The sequence below is a fragment of the Pteropus medius genome, unplaced genomic scaffold (assembly GCF_902729225.1).
Source record: "Pteropus medius unplaced genomic scaffold, Ma_sr-lr_union100, whole genome shotgun sequence".
NCBI lineage: Eukaryota > Metazoa > Chordata > Mammalia > Chiroptera > Pteropodidae > Pteropus > Pteropus medius.
Genome location: NW_024352149.1, coordinates 2,080,920 through 2,105,234, shown reverse-complemented (window position 1 = coordinate 2,105,234; position 24,315 = coordinate 2,080,920). Strand labels below are relative to the sequence as shown.

Below are 24,315 nucleotides of genomic sequence, written 5' to 3'. Positions count from 1 at the left end.
AGATGTTAACCCTCAGGGGTGATTGTTTTCTATTAGGTTAAAAGAACATAGTCTTTGGAGCCCTTGTGTTCAAAGTCGCTTCACTAACAATATGACCTCCAGAAAGTTACTCCATCTCTTCATGCTTTGGGTTCTTTATCTATAAAACAGGAATAATATTACTACCTCATTAAGTTGCTGTAGATCTTAAATTAGATTTTAAAAATTTTAAATGTTTAGCACTTTTATCTGTGAAGTAGATGACAAGGAAGATATTTAATAGCTGGTAGCTCTTAATACCATTATGTAAAATGATCGGGTGTTATTCTTTAGATGTCTCGAGGATGACTTTCTTGAATATTTGATGTGAAAGAAAGCCATCTTTTCCTCATTTATCATATCTTATATTATATATTTATATATATACAATATACTATAGCCAAATGTGATGAGTTTATGTTCAAAACAATTATCTAGGCATCCCCAAAGGGATTCAGAAATTATTATCCATCATCTTGTCATCAAGCAGTCATTCATCCTGCGCACCTCTGACCATCTCTGTGTTTCATGCTGCACATCTTGAGTGAGCAGATGGGACCCTTGTCTTCCAGTGGCTTCAAATGAAAACTGCCTACAACCATACTACTGCACACAAAAACAACTGAAAAAACACTGAATGAATAAACAAATTGAAATTCTAAATAAGTAGAAAGCAACATGTAAGCGTAGGGCTCAGCAAAAGAAGGTTATCCTCTAAATAGGTCAGCTTGTAGGAAATGAAACATCTTAACATTCCCCCAGCTGGTTTAGAAAATACACAAGGAACAATGCATGTGTGATTGGACTCTAATGAACTCCCTTTAAGCCTTATATTTCAGTTTTGTATACATTATAGACATTCAAGAAACAAGTATAGAAATATTAAAGAATCAAACACACTGCTATATCACTAATTATTTAGGAACGCACATTGGCTTTTGCATCTTTTTTTCTGGTAAAGTGTCGAAAACTATATGAAGCATCGTGCCAATATGAAGCATTATTATTTTTATTATTTCATGAAATTCAGCAATCTATATGCACATGCCAGGGGCTAAGAATGTTTTTACAATCCAGAAACAGCCACAGATATAATTATTGCCTGCTTCTTTGCATGCATTTCTCTGAGGCTGGCTTCATTTCTTAAATGTGGCAGCTACATAATGGCAAGAAACTATATAAAAAGTAGAATTCATTCAGTCTTCCAGATGTTCTTATTATATGACACCAAACAATGGAGTGATTAATTGACCAACTGAAACTCTCCTTTGTATTTGAATTTTTGGCACTGTGTATTACAGATTTAAATTTAATCCAACAGTTGCTATATCAGCATTTTATTCTTTCCATGAATTTGAGGTTGACCATCTATGCTGAAATTGTAGTATGTGTCAGTGTTGCCATTTGGTTAGATGCTTACTGAGAGCATAAAAATCATGATTCACTGAAAACCTACATTTTTCTTCTTTCCTGAGTAAATTGGTATGTCTCTCTTGGTTAATAACATTTATCAAGCAACCCAAACAAGATATTGATTTGCTTTTGTCATCTCTTTCTTCCATGCTACCTGTAGTGGTTTTTGGTTCCACCTCTATTTTACCATTGTCCTATTTTAAAATCTCATTAGTTCTACTTTGCATTTTTGCCTTGTTTTGTACTTTCAAGAGGCACTTGGTGTAGCATTTAAAAGTACGGATTCTGCAGTTAGACTAGTGGGTTCAAACTTGATCCACCACTTTTTTGCTGTGACCTATACAGTTTTCTCATCTATAAAATGGGGTTAATAATAGGACCTACCTCTTAGCATTGCTGTGAGTAGTTAATATGTGTCAAACACTTTGAATGTACCTAGAACAAAATAAATACCACACGAGCATTAGCTATTTAATTCTCTTTTGTTGTCATTCTCCTCCCGAATTCGATAATCTTTCTAAGAAATCTGATCATGCTCCCCAGCTAAGAAACCTGTGAAGTCTCCCATCTATAAATAATGCCATTCGAACCTTTCACCTCCTTGCCCAAAGGTAATGTTCCAGCTTGCTCTCAACACACTCCTTTCAGCCACATTGAACTTCACCATATTTTACACACACACGTACTTCAGATCTAGCTTTGCTCACATGATTCCTTTTGATTAAATCACCCTTTTTTTTATTATTAAGTTTACTTGGGTAACTTTGGTTAATACAATTGTATAATTTTCAGGTGTACATTATAATTTGACATCTGTATATTCTATTGTGTGATTACCACCCAAAGTCCAGTTTCCTTCAGCTACCATATATTTGATCCCCTTTACCCATTTCACCCTCCTGCTACCCCCCTATATTTGACCTTTTCTACCTCTCTCCTCCTCTCTCACCCCCTACCCTCTGGTAACCACTACCTATAGTCCATGTTCATGACTCTCTGTTTGCTTGTCCTGTTCATTTGTTGCTTTTAGGTTTATATCCCACATATAAGCGATACCATGTGATTTTCAACTTTTTCTGTCTAGCTTATTTTGCTTAGCATGATTACCTTGAGGTCCATCCACGTTGTCTCAAATGGCAGTATATTATCTCTTTTTATGGCTGAGTAATTTTCCATTGTATACATGTACCACAGCTTCTTTAGCCAATCATCTATCATAGGACACTTCGGTTGCTTCCATGTCCTGGCCACTGTGTAAATCACCCTTTCTTAATCCTGACCTATTATAGTCTATGCTTCATTCAACACAGTTCAAATATCAAGTTCTTAGTGAAATTTTCTCTAATATAACTCAAGCAGAAAGAATTGTTCCCATGTGTGTTCTTCCAGAATTTTATTCTTATGCCACTGTAGGGCTTATCACTTATAAGAAATTATTGTTACTTGCTTTATAAAACTGTTTTTACCCTCAGGTTTGTGTTCCTTGAAGAAAAAGATCATGTCTTAATGATCTTTATATCTAGACAGTCTGGCATAGTGCCTGACAAATTCTAGGAGCCAAATAAATATATTTAGAATAAAGAGAGTAGGCATTTATTGAGCAAATAAATGATTAGAAATTTACTCTTTCACAAGATTCAAGTTTAATCTTAATTCCTTGAAAAAAATTTTTTAATTTTGCCTCAGCTCAAATGACTTCCTACACTTTGAACTTCTCTGCTATTTATTCTGTCATTCATCTGACATTTATAATATATTGCATTGTGATTTCGATTTTTTTTTTCATGTATCTGTAACTCAGATGTCAGCTAGAATCTCCCTATCCATTAAGATCTACTTAAATGTGTCTCAGACCCCACACTGCCAATCTTTAACATGCCACAAGAGTCTGGTGAATTCCTGTAGGACTTTTATGCTCTTAGTCACCTCCAGCTCCACATCCGTTCTTCTGTGCAATTAACTTGGTATGTGGACCATCTTCCAGTCCTATGATTACTGTTTCTATTCTGCCCCTGGTCATTCTAGAAATGAAACTCTGCCTCTTTCCCTGATGTCTATGAAATAAAACCAACTAATAATAAGCAAATAAACCCCACTCATATAAGATTTTATATAAATAGTAGACTTAACCAAAAGTTTGGAAAACAGAAAAAAATGTCTCAGTTACAGAAATATCTAGTCAGTTGTTGTTTTGCACCATATTCATTCAGAACTCTGTGTATGCGTGTATTCTACGAGGTACCTGTATATCTTGTAGTCACAGATCTGCATTCGACAGTCATTACTGAATAACTGGGGAGACACATCAGGGGTCTATGTCGGAACAATCCAAAAAAAGACAAAACTATTAAAATCTGGGGATTCACATTGGGGGTTTTACTGGCCATTTCACAGTCATGTAGCACACCAGCTTCAGTTCTACTCATTGGCTTCTCTCTCTCTCCATTCACCTACCCGCTTCTGTCATCCTCATTTGCTCCCCCCTCCCTTCTGGAACATCTCTAGAAAATCTAATTGTCTTCATTCCTTGAAAAAAATTTGGATTGTTTTACCAAAAAATTGTTTGGTAAAACAATTCAATTTCCTCTAGTCCTTATACTGAAAATCAGCATCGAAACTTCATTTGCATATGCAAATCCATCAAGGTGCTCAGCCAAATAAAAATGGTCTCTCATTTAACAGAGTTTACTCTCCTTAGGACACTGCTATACTTTAGCTCTCCTTGCATGTATAAATTTTATTCTGATAATTAGATTTTAAATCTCTTAAGGACTAAGATAACTTTATACTATTTTGATCCCTCAAATGTTGTATCTTTAAGATCATTCATTCTTCTGTCCAATTAATATTTATCGAGGAGCTGTTGTGTACAAGGTATTACAAAATAAGCAATTGCCACTCTTATCTTCAAGATGCTCCTAGGAAGAGGGTGGAGACATATGAACAAAGAATTACAACACACTGTGGAAAGTGCCATGAGATTGAAGTGCAGACTCACTTCTGAAGGACACAGAAAAGGAAGCCTCCTCTTAGTTCTCAACCTTGTCTCCCCTCTGATGTTTCTGAGGGCTGTTATATTCTCCACACAAGAACTGTAATCCTCCACAGTGAAGATTCTTACTCTCCCTGGAAGGGAAGAGGGGGAGAACCTCCATTCTCCTTCGAAGGATATAGCAGCATAGGAGGGGGTCGGTACATAGAAATTTTAAAAAAGGCTTGTAAACCTCCATGATCTTGATAAACCTGCTCAGGGAGTATGCCTTTGGAGAATCACTGATGTAAAACTTCCAAGATACAATTAAATTAGAGCACAATTTTTCAAGAATGCATTAATTCCATAAAGTGAGATACTCTGGGCATATTTGTATATGTGCCAGCAACAAGGTAATGTATCTGCATAGCAATGCCATTTGCTTAACTCACTAGCAGAAAGGGGTAAACAACTTGCTGCAGGTCTGTTTGTAATGGCAGCATAATGAGGTCTCCAGTGTCCTGAGCTGAGAGTGACTTGAGATTTCTCTTTGAGAAGATACTTGAGTTGCTGTGAATTAGTTTTGCTTTATGTAATGCTCAGAATGAGAAGAAAAAATCATTTCATAGTGATTTTTTTCCCCAAATGGGAGTACAGTCTCTCAGCTATTTTTAGCTCATTGTCCTAAATCCCAAATGCTGTTTTATTATATCTTTTTCAAATAGAATAGGCATATGTTGAAAATTATTTGTTAAATCCTTTCTCAAAAAAAAAAAAGAAAAGAAAAGAAAAAAAACGCCAGCAAGAAGCATATATTTTCCAGAGTATAATTTACTTTCAGATCAAAAGCACCTTATAAAACTATCCAGCTCATTGAAGCAGAAATTTTGTTCCTTTTAGATCATATTCTGCTTTAGAAAGTAGAGCTCAATACAGAGACTAAAAAGGAAATCACAGCTCAAACCTACTATTTATGAAGAGGGAATGAGATACAAACGGAAAAAAAAATAAATCTTACAATTTGCGACAATGTAGATAGGTATTATGCTAAATGAAATAAGTCAGAGAAAGAGAAATACTATATGATCTGATTATATGTGGAATCTAAAGAACAAAAAAAAAACCAAAAGAACAAAGCAGAAACAGACTCATAAATACAGAGAACAAACTGATGATCACCAGATGGGCAGGGGATTGGGTGGCTGGGTGAAAAAGGCGAAGGATTAAGTACAAATTGGTAGTTACAAAATAGTCATGGGAATGTAAAGTACAGCATAAGGAATATAGTCAATAATATTGTAATAACTGTGTATAATGCCTAGTGGGTACTAGACTAATTGGGAGGATCACTTTGTAAATTGTATAAATGTCTAACCACTATACTGTCCACCTGAGACTAATATAAAATAATTCGAATGTCAATTGTAGTTGAAAAAATAAATTTGAAAATAAATAAAATAAAATAAAACAAATAGAAACAAGGAACAAACTTTTCTTTGAAAGAATCTGGCAGATCTGTAAGTTTTGGTTGCTTGTTTCTGCTGTTAATCAGTCAGGCCCCTAACATATACTAATTCGAATAATAAGTACAAAGTAAATTTATTAGAACATATATTTTTTAACAGTTACCAATTTATGCATAGTCATTCTTGTATATAGCCTAAAGAGATACTTAAATTTGATTACAAATGTTAGTAATTGCTTTAAAATATGCAGCCCCTTCAGGCTATATTATACACGGAGACAGAGTGAAGAATTGAAATAATTTTCTGAGCAGCCCAGTCATCAAAGGACTTTTATCTTCCATGTCCAGAAGAAAGGAGAAGAAAAATATGGAGAAGAAAATGTTATCTTGCTGTTCTCTTTGCTTGGAATGCCCCACCCCCACCCACAAATATGCAGAACTTGCTTCCTGGAATCTTTGAAATTTTTTCTCAAATGTCACCTTCTCAGTGAGGCCTTCCACAAATAGAGAAAATCACACCCCTTCCCCTGCCTCTGGCTCTATTAGCCTTAGTTGATTTATTTTATTCCATAGCTCTTATATATTTTAATAAGCTACATAATATCCTTGCTTAAATTATATTGTGTTTCTCTTCTACAGAACATAAGTAACATGAAAGCAAAAATTTCAGTTTCTTTCATTTTTCTGTTCTGCCTTCAGGTCCCCAGTTCATTGTAGGTGCTCCAAAAATATGTGTAGAATGAATGAATGTATGGCATCGATGATTGGTCTACCTTAACTGATGGAGGTCTCTCACTGTGGCACTTTGTAGGGCTCAAATCTATGGGTTTGTTTTTTTTTTTTTACTCCCTTCTGCATACAAAAATTAAGTGCCCTATGTCTAATTACCCTTATCTATTAATTCCTATGAAATACCTTAAGGACAATGTACCTTTATATTATTAAAGATGATCTAGTAGATGAGATTTTTCAGAGTAATTGGCAGAGATAAACTATCACAGATTCTCTCCCACCACAATTAAATTTACAAAATTTAAGTAAAACAAGACATAAAAAATAAACCAGTAGCAGTCAAACATAAGAAAAAAACAGAGCCTTATGCCTACTCCGTGAAAAGCGTAAGTTGAAGAGAGAGGGAGAGGGACGGACAGAGGGAGACAGACAGGGAGAGAGAGAGGGAGAGAGACATGGAGATAGAGACAGAGATTCCAGAAACTAGTATAGCTACTAACAGGAAAGAAAAAAGGAGAGAGGATATATATATCCAATTGATTCCAATGTAGGAAGAAGAAAAAGGTGTAGAAAATCCAAAGAAAATAAAAATCTATCTGTGTCTCCCCAGAATCAGAAAAAAATCTCTAGAGCACACTCTTTATTTTGTGTCTTGTTTTTGTTTTTGTTTTTGTTTTTGTTTTCTAGCTAAGAACGAAGCCATAAAAAGAAGGCAGGTTATTCACAATGACTTAGGGCTAATTATATCCAACAAAATATATGTATCTAGCAAAACAGAAGACTAAAAACAAAGAAAATATGAACAGAAGAGACATAAAACAAGCTCCTTTGAAGGTGCAAGAGGTCCGGGGTAAGGAGTCGACAAAGAATCCTCCTCTTTCCAAGCGGAAGATGAGGTTATAGGTCCAGCCCATGAGTTTCATTTTACTTTTTGGTACTATGGATAGCAAGTGGGGAGAAGTAGGTGAAGAACGTACAACCTGTCTCTACGCAAAGAATAGTTTCCAGGATTCAGCCCAAGTTGGCCGTCTCCCCAGGCCTCGGACATAAACTCACATAGTTGTAATAAACTCTGGGCAGGGCTTTGGACCAAACTTGAGTAGTGAGAACAGACACCAGGCTCACAAAAAATAACTTTCCACAATCCAGATGAGCTATCCTCCTCTCTCTTGTCCCTCACACAATAGAAAATAATCATAATACACCTTGCCCAGGCCCCATGACTATCTTTAAATGATACAAACAGGTCTGAAATATGATAGGAAAGAGTTAGAGAGATCTCACTCCCAGAAGCATCAGAGAAAACAAAGGTCTTAGAATACTGACAGCTAATATTTATTGTTCACTGTGTGGCAGGCACTGAGCACTTGACCCATTCATTGAATCCACACAACCCAATAACATAGGTCTTATTACTGGTACACAATTCTATGTTAAAAAATCTGAAGCCATATGTGTCTTGAAATTTGGATTTTTTTTCAGATCTTAGAAAGAGAATCAGGTATATGTACCCTATAAGATAAAATCCAGGGGTCCTAGAGAAGCACCCCATATTCAAAATATTAGTATTTTGCAGTGAAACCTATGAATGTTCACATTAAATTGGAAAAATATATTCTATAAATCATTTATATCAATTCAAATCAGGCCACATTTTTGTAAGCAAATGAGTTTGTGCTAAACGTACAAAAACTTAGGGCTTTCTGAGCACTTCAAATTTTGGACCCATGGATAAGAGAGTTAGACCTGTAGTGACCCCTCCACAAGTGAGAATGAATGCTGAGGGAGGGAAAGTGTCATGTCATAAGTTCTTATAGGTCCAACAGGTAGAAAGCAGTGGAACACAGACTCCAGAGTCTAAAAGTTTAGCTCCCAGTTGAGAGTCACCAGTGCACAATTATTCACTCAGCAAATATTTATTAAATAGCTATTAAACTACAGGAACCAGGGAGAGAGCAACTAACTAGATGGACATAGTCTCGTGGATCTTACAGTTTAGTGGGGACAATATGTAATAAGCCAGGTGGTGGTAAGTGCTCCAGGTGCTCTAGTGATTCCATTTTAGACCTTTTATCCCTGTCCCCTTGTATATCAGTAACTCATTTCCCTTTGGTAGTAGGAATCAGATATTATGGCCTGTCTCTTCAGTGCCTTGGAGAACCTAAAATGGCCAGGGGCTTTCTCTCTTAATTTAATGCAACAAAACTAATTTCATGGAAGGCCCCCCTTCCTTAAGCAGTAGGACTCCCAACTCACCAAGACCAAGGCTGTAGAAATGAGAAGCAGAACTTCTAGATTATTAGGTGAAATAGTGAGAAGGGTCACTTACAACTCCCTCCACTCTTGGTTCCCAAATTGTATATTATGCTATGGGGGAATGACACAAACCTTACTAATGTGAAGTATGTATTATTTTCTGTAGGGCGGCAGTATAACATCACAGAGCATTGATTTCGGGCTGACTCTGAAACTCAGCATTAAGTAAGCCGTTCTATTCTTCTACCAGACAAGCTGCTTTTAGATCATGAGGAAGTGAGAAGACCAGTGAATTCCATGACTGGGCCTGAGCTCATTGCCATATTTCTTTCATTATGAAATGAATTTCTTGGTTGGAGATGATGTTGTAAGGAATTCCACAGCATTTTGTGGGTCCTTCAGTGGTAAATGGCAGTGCTGACCGAAGAAATGTAGGAAGGAGAAGCAAATCTGTAACCAGAACGTGAATCTCGTAGGGATAGCTTCCCTCTCCTTGACGGTAAGAAAATCATCATATTTAACTTACCACTGGTGGCTGGCTGGTTCCCCTGAAGAATGGAGCCATATGCGGACAAAGTGTCAGCCTGTGCTGTAGACAGGTTGGACACTCAATGATAACAGTAGTAGTCATATTAGCCAGGGTAAGGGGAGTCCACACTGTTAAGGCTACACATAACTTCCATCCCTTATGCCATGCCCACTTTGTAAATGAGTCTTTTGAGGAAGCATCATGGTGGCTGCTAAAAGGGGCTGACGTCTATAGCATAGCTTTTTGTTGTTGTTGTATCCCATAATGAGCTGTAATTCAGAACTGAGCAGTTCAATTTTAGGTCAGATCTTTATTCACGTCTGCTGTGCAGCTTTAAATAATAAGGAATTCTCTTAAGGCTTCCATAGAACCTTTCTGGTTCTCTACTTTTGTCTTCAAGGTAATACAATGAATTTAGTTTTATACAAGCTCCTTGGCACCATCAGAAGCAGGTAACATTCCCTACAATGTTTGTCATCATCATCGTCACAATATCAGGGAATACAACAGCCTGGAGATTCTTTAAAGCCTAAATTAGCAACCCAGTCAAGAATTCTGACTGTAGTGTCATTCCTGATTCTAAGGACCATATCAGTCAGGGTTCTGGAAGGCAACACAGTTCACCACAGATATTTCAAATGGAGAGACTTTGTAAAGGGACTGATTAGGAGGGTAGTGAAGGTTCATGGAACAAAGTCTGGTGAGATACCCAGAGCAGAACAGTAGACTAGTGTTACCTCAGGACTGGGGGATGAGAGGAGAAGCAGTGTTAATGGAGTCTGGTGAGAATCAGAGCTGGGGAGGAGTGGTCACTTGCAAGAACAGTCCCGACATGGGGTCTAGCACAGAGAAAGCAAGGAAAAACTACCCACCTCTCTCGTCCCCTCTCTGATTTCCTGCAAATGCCTCCTATTGGCCAAATCCTGTTGGAAGTCAGGGGTCAGAGAACACAGATGATGCAGAGAGTAGTCAGCTTTTGGGGTACTGAATGAGGCAGAGCAGCGTCTATAGTGAATTTGGACATATCTGGGGTAGGGTTGGGCCAACAAACAAAATAAACAGCACATATAGGTGTCCTTCCCTTAAGACTAAGGAAACGTGAGCATAGTTACTTGCTCAAGGTCGTATCACTAGACTTCAAATCTGAGCTGCCTGCCTGCAGAGCCTAAACTCTCAACAAAGGCCCTTTTTAGCCTCAGATACTTCCAAACAGCAGAGAACTTTGAGGAGAGAGAACTCACAATGACTTCTTGAAAAAAAGGAAATTGTTTTGAGAGCCAAATAAGAGATGATTATAGAATCTATGACAAATGAATAGTAAATGCATATATGGGAAAATGGCTTTGGAGGAAAATGTGATAAATAATAATTTAAAAATAATAATACAAACAAGCAAAATGTGGAGACAGTGGCAGAAAGTGGATAAGTGCACTCATATCTTTTTCTTTCTTCGTGGGCAATCAACAGCGACAAACGTGATAAGTAATAAAGAAAAGTATATTCTGTTTTTTGAGTATAGATTAATCATACTTTTCAAATGTTATATGCCTTTTTAATTTTTGCCTCCCTAATTTGTTATGGGTCAAAAAAGTTGAGTTAATGTTATCATCACTGTTTTTGTCCATTTCTGAACACATTTGTCCATTTTTGTCCAAATGTGTTTCTTTACATTTCCTGCTTTTTATGCTTGATATACCTTGCAGTTGTAGTAAAGGAAAATTCAAAGAAACATTTGAGCATTGAGAAAAGTATTTCTATTTGCAATGTTCATAGGGGAGTCCAGCCTTCAGGAGAACTGGGTTTCTTGAATAAAGGATGTGGCCAATCTTTAAAGTAGTAAAAACACAAAGTTATTTTTTATCTGTTTATCATTCTCAACTAATGGTGAAAGGCCATTTTCCCTTACTTGATTATCCTATTTGCAAGAATTGCTGCCTGTCTTCAGATGTCAGAGATAACATTGCTGTCTCATGAAGTCAGCAACTTTTACAGGAAAGGGCCTCAAGGCTTTATTTCTGGAGGGGACTCAAGTGTTCTTGTTTTTCTTGTGGTTTATCTCAAGTGGAAGGTGTTTTTTCTCCGATGGTGGTGTAGGGTATACACATTTCACAATGGTGGCCGGGTGGAGTATCAGTTTTGGTTTCTCACTTTGGTATTTATTGCATGAAATTTAAAACAGTCACATCCATTTGTGATTTTTACCCTTTATTATTCTTAACTATATTTCCTTGTTTCATTTAACACTTTTGCTGTGATGGACTGATATTAATATCATTACTTTTTTTTTCTTTTTTTTTTGCTTAGCATTTACCTCCTATTTCCTTGTCTGCCTTTTTAACCTTTCTGAATTACTTTGTTTTGAATACATCCTTTGTATAGATCACTTAGTTTGGTTTTCCATCCAACCTGAAAACCAGTTTATGACAGGTGAGCTAATACTATTTACATGTATAATAGATAAATTTGATCTTAATTTTATCTTTGCATTTTTTATTTTCTAATTATTATTCTTTCTTTGCTCTCTTTGGTTATTGATTGGCTGAGGGAGGTCCTTAATGGTGAAAAAGTAGAAGAATTCTCACTAACATCAGGAGCAAAAGAAGGATCTCTACACCATCGCTACTGTTTAACTTCATGTCACATTTTCTACAGGTAACTAGTCAATGCAGTGAGGGATGAGCAATAAATAAGAGCTAAATATATAAGACAGGAGGAAGACATTTTTTAATGTTTTCATATAACATTATTATAATCCTAGAAAATCTAAGAGAAGCAACTGAAAAAGATTAGAAAAAAATTAGAGAATTCAATAATGTGCCTAACTGCAAAATCAGTATATAATAGATTCATTGTCTAAAGGCAAAGAAAAAAAGAGAAAAGATGTTAGTAATAAAAACAATTAAAAAGATAAAAAATCTAGGCATTAACTAACAAAAACTACATAAGACCTATATAAGAAAAACATTAAAATGATTAAAATATCACTGAAGACCATGAAAAAGGACTTAAAGTTATCAAAATACAGCCTTTCTTCTTGGATAGTAGAAAGGTGTGGTATTGTAAAAATATCAATTATTCCTAAAATGACCGAAAATTCTATGCAAATTTAAAATTTAATTATGCTTTTTTTGAAACCATACAAAATAATACAAAAGTTAATCAGGAAAAATACACATTCCAGACAATTCTTACAAAGAATAGTAAGATGAAAGTAGCCCATTAAAACATATCACAAAGCTAAATTAATGCTAAATTAACCTGGTACTCTTTTATCAACAGAACATAACACCGAATTCAGCAAAAGACCCAAAAACATGTGGAAATAGTGCATATAAAAATGTCACATTTATAATCAATAAATGGTGTGTATATAATTTGAAAAACAGTCATTTGGAAAAAAATTAAGATCTGGACCTTAACCTTTATGCCCTATTACTTCCACATAGGTGAAAGCTTTTAAAAATTTAAAAGCAAAGTTATAAAATGTAGCTGCATTTCTGCTATATATAGGGAATGTTGTTGTTCAGTTCTAAATATTTTATAATTTTTATTAGAATTTCCTTTCTAAACTGTGTAAATTAAAAGTAAACTTTTAAGTCTCCAAATATATTTAAATTATTTTCTCTTGTTATAAATATATTATGTTTAAAGAGTCTAGTATTTGTTATACTAATTTTTTAAACTTTGCAGAGATTTCTTTGTACTATGACTTAATTAGTGGTCAGATTTTATAAATGTTCAATGTAAACTTGAAAAGGATATGTATTTTTTAAAATTGGGTAAAAGATTTTTTGTACATATCTGCATAATTATCTGAATGGAGCAAACTTATCATATTTTCTTAATTCTCATTAATTTTTGACATGCTTAATCTGTTTCTAATTGAGGTATATATGAATAATCCAGTACGATTATAGATCTGTCAATTTCTCCTTTTAAGTAAATTCATACTTTATGTTGCCCAAGACAAGGCTATATTGTTAGATGTATACAAGTTCATAATTCTACCTTCTTGGTGGAATGTTCGTTTTGTCACTATTTCAAGTCATTCTGTTTAACTATTAATGACCTTGTTTTAAATTCTGTTTTTGACTAATATTATTATTGCTATTCCAGCTTTATTTAGGTTGGTATTTGCAAGATGTCTTTATATAGTTTTGTTTTATATATATCTCATAAATAAAAAATAGCTATTTATTCTAATAACTCTGTATTTAAATAGAAGACTTTGGTCTATTTGCATCTATTATAAACATTCATGTATTTGATATTATGTGTACCATTTCATTTTGTTTTCTGTTTATCGTCTTTATTCTTTGATTGTTTCTCTATCTTCTTTACTGTGTTCCATTGCGTATGTAATATTTTTATTCTCCTCATTCTTCTTCTGTTAGTTTATATGCTACTGATCATGTCTCTAATTGCTTACCATTAATTTTTTTTTTTTTTAGGCGAGGCAACCCTTGGTTGACCTCACAGGTTGCAAGGACCTTGTCAGTTTACAATCCCTTATTTTTTACGCCTACAGCACCTAGTCTTCCTACGTGGTCTCCCATCCAAGTACTAACCAGACCTGACCCTGCTTTACTTCCAAGATCAGATGGGATTGGGCTTGTTCAGGGTGGCATGGCTGTAGACACTTGCCGTTAAATTTTATTGTGCTAACTTATCTGTACTTTTTAAAAAAAAATTAACAATAATTCAGTACTTCCTTTCTCATTCTGACTATTTTTTATCTATCTAAAGAAAAGCAAAGCAGTTCCCACCATCTGGTCTTTAAATGTTTTAGTTTTATCCTTTTAAAGTTTAGTTATTTTTATATTAAATAGTTAAGTCTACCAACATATTTTTGTCAGTTTTTATGCTCATTGTTTTCTATACCCCATGCCTAACTTCTGGGTTTATTTTTCTTTAACTACAACTTCTGCTAGATTTTTGTTTAGTCATTGGCAAAATAAACTCATTCAATCTATGTATGTCTGAAATATTTGCATTTGTTCCTCCCTCACCCAATAGAGCAGTGAGCTTGGTTGTGTTTCTGTGTGTTGCATCCAGTGCAGTTGGCCTCTTCCACGCTGCAGAAGCTGGAATCCTCACTGGGATCAAAAAAAGCTAGTCTGCCTTTGCCTACCATCCCACCCCACCTTTATGTTTATGGCAATTTTGCTGAATGGCAATATCTATCTTATTTATAAGTCCAACTATTTCTCTTTACTTTCTCCTTTTATGTTTTATCTTCCATTACAGTACATTTGGTGAAGAGGGCAGTGTTTGAAACAGATTCACTCTGTGATCTTAAATTGAATCCCTTTCCCCCATTTCAAATTCTTGTATTTCCAAAACGCTTTTTATTCTGAAGTTTTTACTTGTTTGTTACAACATTATTTTTTTGTATAATGTATGTAATTTTTAATTTTATTTTATTATTAGTTTCAGGTATACAGTACCTTGGTTAGACATTTATAGTTTATAAAATGATCCCCCTAATTGTTCTTTCTCTCCTCTGGCTCTCCATCTAGTCAATACATTAATGCTAACTGCATTCCCTATGCCACGCTCCTCATCCCCATGACCATCTATCAATTACTAATTTGTAACAAAATAATTTTTTATTAAGATGAGAAAGCCAAAAATTTCTCATTTCTTCTGACAACAGATTTTTGTCCTCAGTGAACTTTCATTATATTAAATAATGAAAAAATTATAATTTAAATCAAGCATGTTGTAGTTTTTTTATTATTAAATTTGACTTCAGTTGAGGTTTATGGAAGTTTAGACTAGTGAGCTATTAATTCTGATAAGGACTAGAGAAGGATTCACAGATTAAGGGACATTTGATCTGTGGCCTAACTGGTGAATAGGAGTTCACCATACTAATAAATGATGTGGGGTTCAAAGCAAAAAATCGGGGATCATAAACTGGCCTACAAGATATAATTTGTCTTGCGAAGTGGTTTCAAAATATGAGCCAATATTTTAAACCCAAGAGACTTCAATAAAAATTAGGATTTCTAGTGTCTGATTAAAAAAAAAAAAAAAAAGATTGTAAAAGTTTTGGCAAAACTGGGCCCAGCCCTCCAGCACTCCACTGGGCTGGAGCTGAGTAGTTCTGCCCCTTTTTGACAGGGTATGGGGTCTTCACAGGCTTCCATTTGATGCTATTCTCTCCCTTGCATCACCTGCTTGTGATACAGGCTTGTTGCCCCTTCAGACAGCCTTGCAGCCTTCAAAGGTACACAATGCATTTAGAAAAGCTTTTAAAACAGAATAGCAATATGATCCAGTCTTTGTTTTTATGAAGCAACTCTGGTTGTTGAGTGGTTGGGCAGGGAGGAAGGGGAACAATTTAAAAGCAGAGGAACCAATTAGGAGGCTATTGCAATAGTCCAGGAGAAAGATGACAAAGTGCAAAACTATCAGTAACAGCAGGACTGCAGGGGAGGGTACAGAATTAGAGAATTTTTAGAAGTAGAATAAAAAAGACTTGGAAATGAATTGAATGCCAGTTGTGAGGGAAAATGTGTCAAAGATGATTCAAATGCTTCTGGCTTTGGGAACTGTGTGTTGCCTTCAACTAAGGCATGGAACTCAGAAGAAAGTAAAAGTTCTGTTGAAACTATAATTGTGTTTTTTTTTATGACCTCTTTGGATCAGAGGCTAAATCTTAGTTATCTTTGTGTCCCCAGCATCTAATACATCTCCTGAAAGGGCTTCAATAAATAAATGTTGAATTGAACTCAATTAAGCTTATTGATTTTGAGTTGTTTGTAGGAAGGTCATTCAGATGGAAATGTCCAGAAGTCAATTTGTCATTTTAGAGCTCAAGAGAGTTTAAAGCTGGAAATAAGTTTGGGTCTTGTCTGGATATTCACTTTCTTGACTGATTTCCACAAGCTGTATTTTATTAAGGCATACTTATTGATAGTATATCTTGATTTTGTTTATTTTTATGATTGTCACATGTGCTTAAATATTGTACTAACAAGGAGATATTGACATATTCACTATTCACTGTATCCCCTCTGTGCCTTTAAGAGTAATATAAGCCATAAGAAATTTTTTCTCCAAAAGACATTTCTGATAGACTCTAAAATGACAACAAATCTAACTTCTTATAGAGTCATCAGACAATGTGAAAGGAACTCAAATGATTTAAGAATATATCTAACTTCACTAAAGTTTCAAGTAGCAATTAATTTCAGAAAAATAAACATTCAAAACGATAGAAACAGTGTTCTAAGCAAACATTGTTTGCTCAAAAGTAGTGTCTACACAATATTTAAAAAAAAATCAAGTGGTCATTGTTTACATTGTTATTTTTTAGTTTCAATTTGCTATGTTGAAGGAAAAAAGAAATATAGTCTGCCATCCGCATCCTCTCCAGAGTTTATCTTTCCCTTGGTAAGTAGGTAAAAAAGAAAAAAAAAAAGGTCACACAGCTTTCTTCAGTTTCCCGTGGTTTTGGTCTTCATTCACAGTTTCCTGTGGTACTTGGTAATTCAACACTTAAAAGACCTCAAGGGATCTTGACTTTGTAACTCTACCCTGTCCCCTGCCTGGAGACACTACAGAATTGTTACCTTGGTAACCACTCTAGAAGAAGCCAGCACTACCCAGGGTTAGAGCACAAAAACAGTTATGATGACACAGAAGAGAAGTGAGAATTCACAAAGGAGTGTTCTTTTCTATTTTCTAACTGTTTTTTTTCTCCTTTTACTTTTCATTGACAAAAGTAGACAATTCAAAAAAGAAAAGTGAAATATGATTTTCCCCATGCACCTGTCACCCAGCTACAAAACCCTTCGACTCAGGGTTTTGCTTGTTTAATCTGTTCTACCATCTGCTTCTTCCCTTCCCCACAACAATGGGAATACTTCGAGGCAAATCCTTGCTATTACTTTATTTTATTCATAAATACTTCAGTATGCATTTCAAAAAGATAAGAGCTCTTTTTAAAAACATAAGATGTTATTCTTGCCCCCAAAAGAAATATTCTCTAATGTTATCAAATATCTAGACTGTGTTTGAACTTCTCTTATTATACAAGACACTGTATTTTTGTTAAACCATTGGGCTGATTTGGATATTGATCCAAATACGATCCACATATTACGTTGTTGGATAGGTCCTTCATCTCTTTTAATTGTTAAGTCTCTCCTCCCTTGTTTTTATACTGGCGATTCATTGTTAAAGAAATGATAATTTATTCCTGTAGAGTTTATTATATTCTAAGATTTTGCTGACTACATCTGTATCACATTATTTAATGTGTTCAAACTGTAGTTAGATCTAGAAGCATGATTTAATTCAGGTTTAAATTTGGGGTATAATGGAGAAGTACATAATATTCAGCTGCTTCTCTTTTAGTGATATTAATGGTCATCGATGATCAATGCCTAGATCCATTATTTCATGAGAAGTTTAAAATATGGTGATATTTTGTCATTCCTTTGTCATCTATTTGTCATGCAACAGAAGTAAACGTTTAATTCTTTCCTCTTATTTACTAGTTTTCAGAATAATAAATTAGTTTTCTAGCAGCCACCAACTTTTAAAAGTGAGTTTTTCAATATCATTTTATTCCCATGGATTTTAGCATGATGTGTTTCAGTGTATTTCAATAATTTCCTATTGGTACTCAAAGTGTCCAACCTTTGGCCTTTAAGAGCCTCTTGAAATTCACTCCTATATCCTTTTGACAGAACCCCAGTAGTCTATTGATTTCCTTATTTTTTGGTATAATAAAAAGTAGACTTTTTGGTATATTAGGTAGATAGATATCTAGTATACATCCTGCTCTGAACCAAGAATCAGACATTTCTCCAATGTACCCTGCTCTCCTTTTAGCAGTATATTAAATGTAAAGACCAGGGTTTGGGCATATTCTTATTTTTACCACTATAAAGTATGAGGAATACCAGCTACAGTGGCTGTATTTTAGTTCCTTGAATGTGCTCCTTCCCACCATAGGTCAATTACACCTGCTAGTCCCTCTGTCTGGCACATTCTTCTCTCCCCTCTTCATCTACTTTTCTATCCCCTACTCGACTTTCATATTTCAGCTCAATCCTCACTATCCAGGATGACTTTTTCGATTTTTTGACATGATCAATGTCCCCTACTATATGCTCTCAAAGAGCACATCTTTCAATATATGGTGGTTTTTGCTCATTATTATGTCCCAAGGGCCAAGCCAATGCCTGACATAGACTAACCCTCTGTAGTGGGTTAATTATTGTTCCCCCAAATTCATGTCCACATGCAGTTTCAGATTGTGGCCTTGTTTAGAAACAGGGTCTTTGCAGACTATCTATTTAAGATGAAGTCATAGGGCATTAGGATGGGCCCTAAATCCAGTGACTGGTGTTCCCATACAAGGAGACCACACAGATACACAGGGAATGAGACCATGTGACGGTCTGAAGACAGGGTTAGAGATTGGAGTGGCGCCATTACAGACCAAGGAATGCCGAGGATTGCCAGGGACCCCAGAAACTGGAAAAGACGAGAAAGGATTCCTCCCTAGAGCCTTCAGAATGGATAACCTTGCTGATTGGCATCTTGATTTCAGACTACTAGCCTCTGGTGCCGCAAGAGTATAAATTTCTGTTGTTTTAAGTCACCCGATTTCTGGTCTTTTTTTATGGCAGTCCTAGAAACTAATACAATGGGTATTACATTTTAAAGCTGTATTAGGAAGTGTGATTGCTTTAAAAATCACTACAAACGATGTCAAACACACAAAGGTAGTGCTTCTTAACTTCCTTTCCCAGAAAAAGACTCCCTCACCCCACGAACTTCACTTCTCATTTCTGAGAGCTCTCAAGGCTTGGTTTTGGCCGATGGAGAAAGCCTTACTAGAGAACGCAGTGTGGTACATAGATTCCTGCTTGGGAAAGGTCGGGGTGATGGGCGGACTCTCTCAAAGCTGCCAGAGGAATGGTAGTGTATAATTGCAGACAAAGAAGGCAAAATACAAAGAAAAAGTAGAACCTTAAAACAAAATTTTGCGAAGCCCTCGAGAATCAGAGTCTTTCCGTTTGAAAATCAGTGTTATCAAAATGAACCCTCCCACCCCAAGATATCTTGGGTCACCAATCTGCTCCTGTTTGAATATTTGTCAAATCTATAGCTATACTCACCTAGCTCCTTAGTCAAAAAAAAAAAAATTATATTCCCTTCCTTAAATCCATCTCCCTTTTCTTGCACCACAGCTGCTCACTCATTATGTCATTACATAAGAACATTTCTGCTTCTCATCCATTATCCGAAGTACCCTAAACAGCTAAACTTTAATACTGAGTAACTCACTGTAATCAATGAAGATTTTAATTTGTGAGTTCTGTCAATCAAGCCAAAATAACTCGTTCTAAAGTGCTCCAAAATATAGGCTAGATATTATTTAACCTAGAAATTATGCATGGCAACTATAAAGTTTTATTATGATTTTAAATTAATGCCTTACTCAATAAGTGCAAAATAGTGAATTATATGCTTCTCTTCATTTTAAAGGGAATCCAAACTAAGGGTTTTCTGGGTGAATTGTCACCAAAGACTCTACCTCTAGAATTCTCCTTATTTTATACCACACTTGGCTTGATTGAGAGATTAGTGTCATGTAGTAGAAATGCTACTCAGTACTGGATCTGAGGCCTGACTTTGCTACTGCTAAGCTGTGCAAAATTGGGCAGGCCAGTTAAACGTGATTAAGTGAGTGAGGGAAGGAGTCTCTAATGGCAGTGCTTGGTACACAGCTGGCATTTAACAAGGATGAGCGTGTTATGTCATCAGATCTAGAATGTAATGATTGGGAGCGAAGGACTATAGAGTGAAACAAAACCAGGCGCACATTCTGATTCTGCCGCTCCCCAGCTTTGAACATTGAACTAATTTGGGGGTTTTCTCAGCCTCAGCTTCCTCCTCTGTAAAAAGGAGGAGTCTGTTCCTACCACACAGGGTTCTTGCAAACATTAAAAAACATAATCTCTAAAAAGAACTTAATATAGTGTCTGGTATTTTCTAAGTGCTCAATAAATATTTTTATTATTATTCATACAATGTAATGTTTCAGAGAGATTCTTCAGCAGTTCTAAGTTTTTAGATGTTATAAATACTAAGATATTGGAATAAAATATTGTTTGACCTACCTTCTTTTTAATTAAATTCAAATTCATTGTAAATCATCACAGGCTAAAATCTGAACTTTAAAATTATGATAATATTAACAAATATAAAATATAACAAAGAGGGAATATCAAAATATTTAATACTGGAATAAAATACATAGAAGATCCATTCAATCTATATTCTTTCTCTAATAGTACTAGTAAAACATATTTTATGGGAAGATTTAAGGTCAGTAAAACACACTCAAATACATGTTCATTTCATTATTTGAGGGACTGGGAAATGATCTCCCAAATCATCTTCTGTTTTCTATTCAAGAGTTTAATATTCAACCATTAGAGATTTAATCCTTTGATTAAAAACATATTCTTTGGCAGGAAGGCAACATGCTATCAGATATGAACATCTAAGTGAAGATGAGGTTATCAGAGGCATTCCGAAAAGAGAACATGAATTCATAAATATCCTAGAACCAGAAAGGTTCTAGGATGTTTATCCAAAAGGAAAATAAAGGTGAACAGATGCTGTAAAGACAAACTTCACTTTCTTCCCAGCTAAAGCTGTATCTAACTTTAGCAGGGGGAAACCAGAAATTTATTAATGGACGAGAATTGCTTTTATTTAAAAAAATATCATATGTGTTCTTACATTTGAATAATAGTGAAAAACAAATCTGATTAAAAGATTCCAAAGACCTAAGGTTATTTTTTTTCCTTTCAGATTCTGTCAATGATCCAGACACTTGTGATATTTACATAAAAGAACATGATGCTGCTGTAGAATATTGTCCCATCAAAAATGCTTTTATTGTATCCATTGTGGAGTTATTTCACAATAAAATGACAAACTTTTAAAAATAATCTATTTTTAGTCTTTGTTTACAAAGACTAAAAATATAAAAATCATGTATTAAATTGGTAGGTCTGTCTTTTGGCAGCCAAAAGCACAGCATCAAAAAAAGTATAATTATAAAATCACTCAAAGACTATTTTGTCATGTCATTTGTCAGGTAAATAATGGTTGCTTTAATGTGTAAATTATTTTAATACCTGGTTATGCAAATGTAGAGACTTGTTCAAGTCCAGGTTAGGTCTCTGAGAGGTAATGGCTAATATACTCCGAAAATATTCTTTACTCTCAACAAAGAGAGTATAAATTTTCTTTTGATTACTCTAGAACTATCTATTTACTTCTTTATATTAAAAATGTTTATATAATTCCAAAGTAATTTGTACTTATTTTTTAAAATTCCAACACAAAAGTATGAATTAAAACATGAACATCCCACATCATCTACTCTCCCTTGATTCTGTTCCTCGTGCATTCTTTTGCATGTGTGTGTATGTGGGCACATGCTTGTTTATGTTGTAGGGAGACAGATACTGAGAGAATAAAACATTCCTCAAACTTTATTGCTCATGTTATCAAATCCAGTTATAGAGTATTTACAACAGCCACACATGGATCTTTGTAGATGTGGGAGTGTTCCAGATAAGGATTTTTCACCCTTATCTCACAAAGGGTCTCTCGGTGTTTGTTGTCCAATTCAACGTTTCACAGTTCTAGTGGCTAAATCTGAGAAGGGGCATCAATAGGCAAACTTTAAATTTTTTTTGAAGTGCACTTTACATATTTACCTCAAAACTGTCCAAAGATTGCCCGGTTTTTAAGTCTGCACATCTAATAAATGTCAAGAGGCCTGATGAGCTTCTTGACCTCGTCAGCAGGATGAAGGGCCACACCCAGGGAGGCACTGAGGAGACTCTCACGCAGCTTCGGTACATTGTTTGCAGTCCTAATTGAAACTAGGAAATGCAGGGAAGTGTGATAATGAAAATAACAAGATCAGGAGAGTGTGGAAATTAGGTGACTTTTTCTCTCCACGAAATCCATAAAAACAAACTAGCTTGAGTTTGGGGTGTGATTTCTGAATTATGTGTGAGAAGAGATGTATGACAGCTGAAACCGTGAAACCAGCACGGGAATATCCTTCACATCCCTGTGACTGGAGACACAGGGCAAGAATACTGCTTGAAAATAAGTCCAACAAGACTGGCCCAAAAGCAAAAATGCAAGAGTGGGTTTGAGGGTGGGGATCCGTTCCAGTTAGGCCCAGTTCATACGGTCGGGTTGTGAGTATTCCATGAGTCTGTGTGTGAGGATCTGGCAAGATGCCTACTTTACAGAAACACTTAGTAAATGGTAATTGGTGCAGTTGTTACCGCTTTGCTCTCTGGGTAAAGGGCATCATTGTGCCACTTCTGTCATGGAGAATGGTGTTTCTTTGTTAATGGCTACACAAATCATTGGCAGTTGAGAAATCTTTTCCCTGCCATCAGAAACTTTTAAAATGACCTCTAAAGATAGAAGCAGATTTGTATCTACATGCACTAGACTATAAATCCCTTGAGGAATTCTTCTCTCTCTAGTCTTAGTGCCCAGCATAATGGGTGACACATAGTATGACCACAATAAATGTTGCCATATAGTGTAGTGGTTAAGTGCACAAATTCTGGAGCCAGGCTACTTGGGGTATGTATTCTGGTTCTCTCATTTATTAGCTGGGCAATTTTAGGCAAGCTACTTAACCTCTCTGAACTTCAGAATCCTCATCTGAAAACTGGGGATGGTAATAGTTTCTACTTCCTAGGGTTACTGTGAGAATTAAATTAATTATTCGATGTAAATTCCTCAGAAAAGTGCTTATCATTTTGGGATGTTACACATTAGCTATATGGTTATGATGATGATGATAATGATGATGATGATGATGATGATGATGATGATGATGCTGGTGATGATGATGATGCCTCCCATCTTGCCTCCAGAACTAACTTTAGAAATACCTTACAGCATGACAACATACCCTCTGCCACGCCCCCTCATGCCTACTGACCCGCTAAGAAACTTCTATAGCTGTATAGTCACCCTTTTTAAATCTAAAAATAGACTATGATGACAGCTACTAAATAGAACATTTTCTACATGATTATAGTTTTGTTTTTGTTTTTTTTTGTTTTTGTTTTGGGGGGTTTTTTGCATGAAAAACTGATGCCAAAGAAGCTGCCAAGTGCCTCTGCTATAGTTTTCAAAGGGCAAAGTCAAATCTTTTCTTGCTGTTTTGGAAACATTATCTGAAAAGGATTAAAACTGTTGACATTTGCACTATATTTAAGAAAATAACATTTTCTAAATTATTGAGTAAATTATATTTACAAGTGGCACTGGCTAATCCTAATAGGTTTTTTGCATCAAATAACCCTATTCAAGAATAAGTAAGGCACGATAAACAAATTCTTTCTAAAAATCAAGAAATAATGCTTTTAATTCACTTGATTACTGGATTTGACAGAAGAATAATTATGTCATGAAACTGACACTACAAAAAAAAAATAATTCTGCCAATAAAAACAAGTAAGAACAAGCCAAAACTAGGCTGCAGAAAGAAAAAAATATGTCAGGAAGTAGTTTCTGCCACAAAACGAGAAGCCAAGACTCTGCTGCAGGCCTCAGCGTGAACAGGAGCGACTCTCTCTTGCAAATTTTCCTCATTGCCACCGAATGATATTATCTCCACCTGTGCAGCAATTGTTTCCGCCAATGGTTTTCATAAGCAGTGTAAAAATTGCACCTAACTTCTCCTTAGTAAACTGTGCTCGCGGATGAGATAACAGTTACACCCGATAGAGTGTGTGCTAGGCTCATTTATCATGAGAACAGGACCATGGACGAAAGCTTGAGTTAAATCGGGCCTGATGTTGTCATTCTAAGATGCTGAAGAAACAGCACATCTCTCTTCAACAA

General features: G+C 35.5%; 1 pseudogene; it reads right to left on the bottom strand.

The window, feature by feature from the left end:
• Positions 1–13,903: 13,903 nt before the first annotated feature.
• On the bottom strand, positions 13,904–14,022 carry LOC120589428 (uncharacterized; annotated as a pseudogene).
• Positions 14,023–24,315: the final 10,293 nt, after the last annotated feature.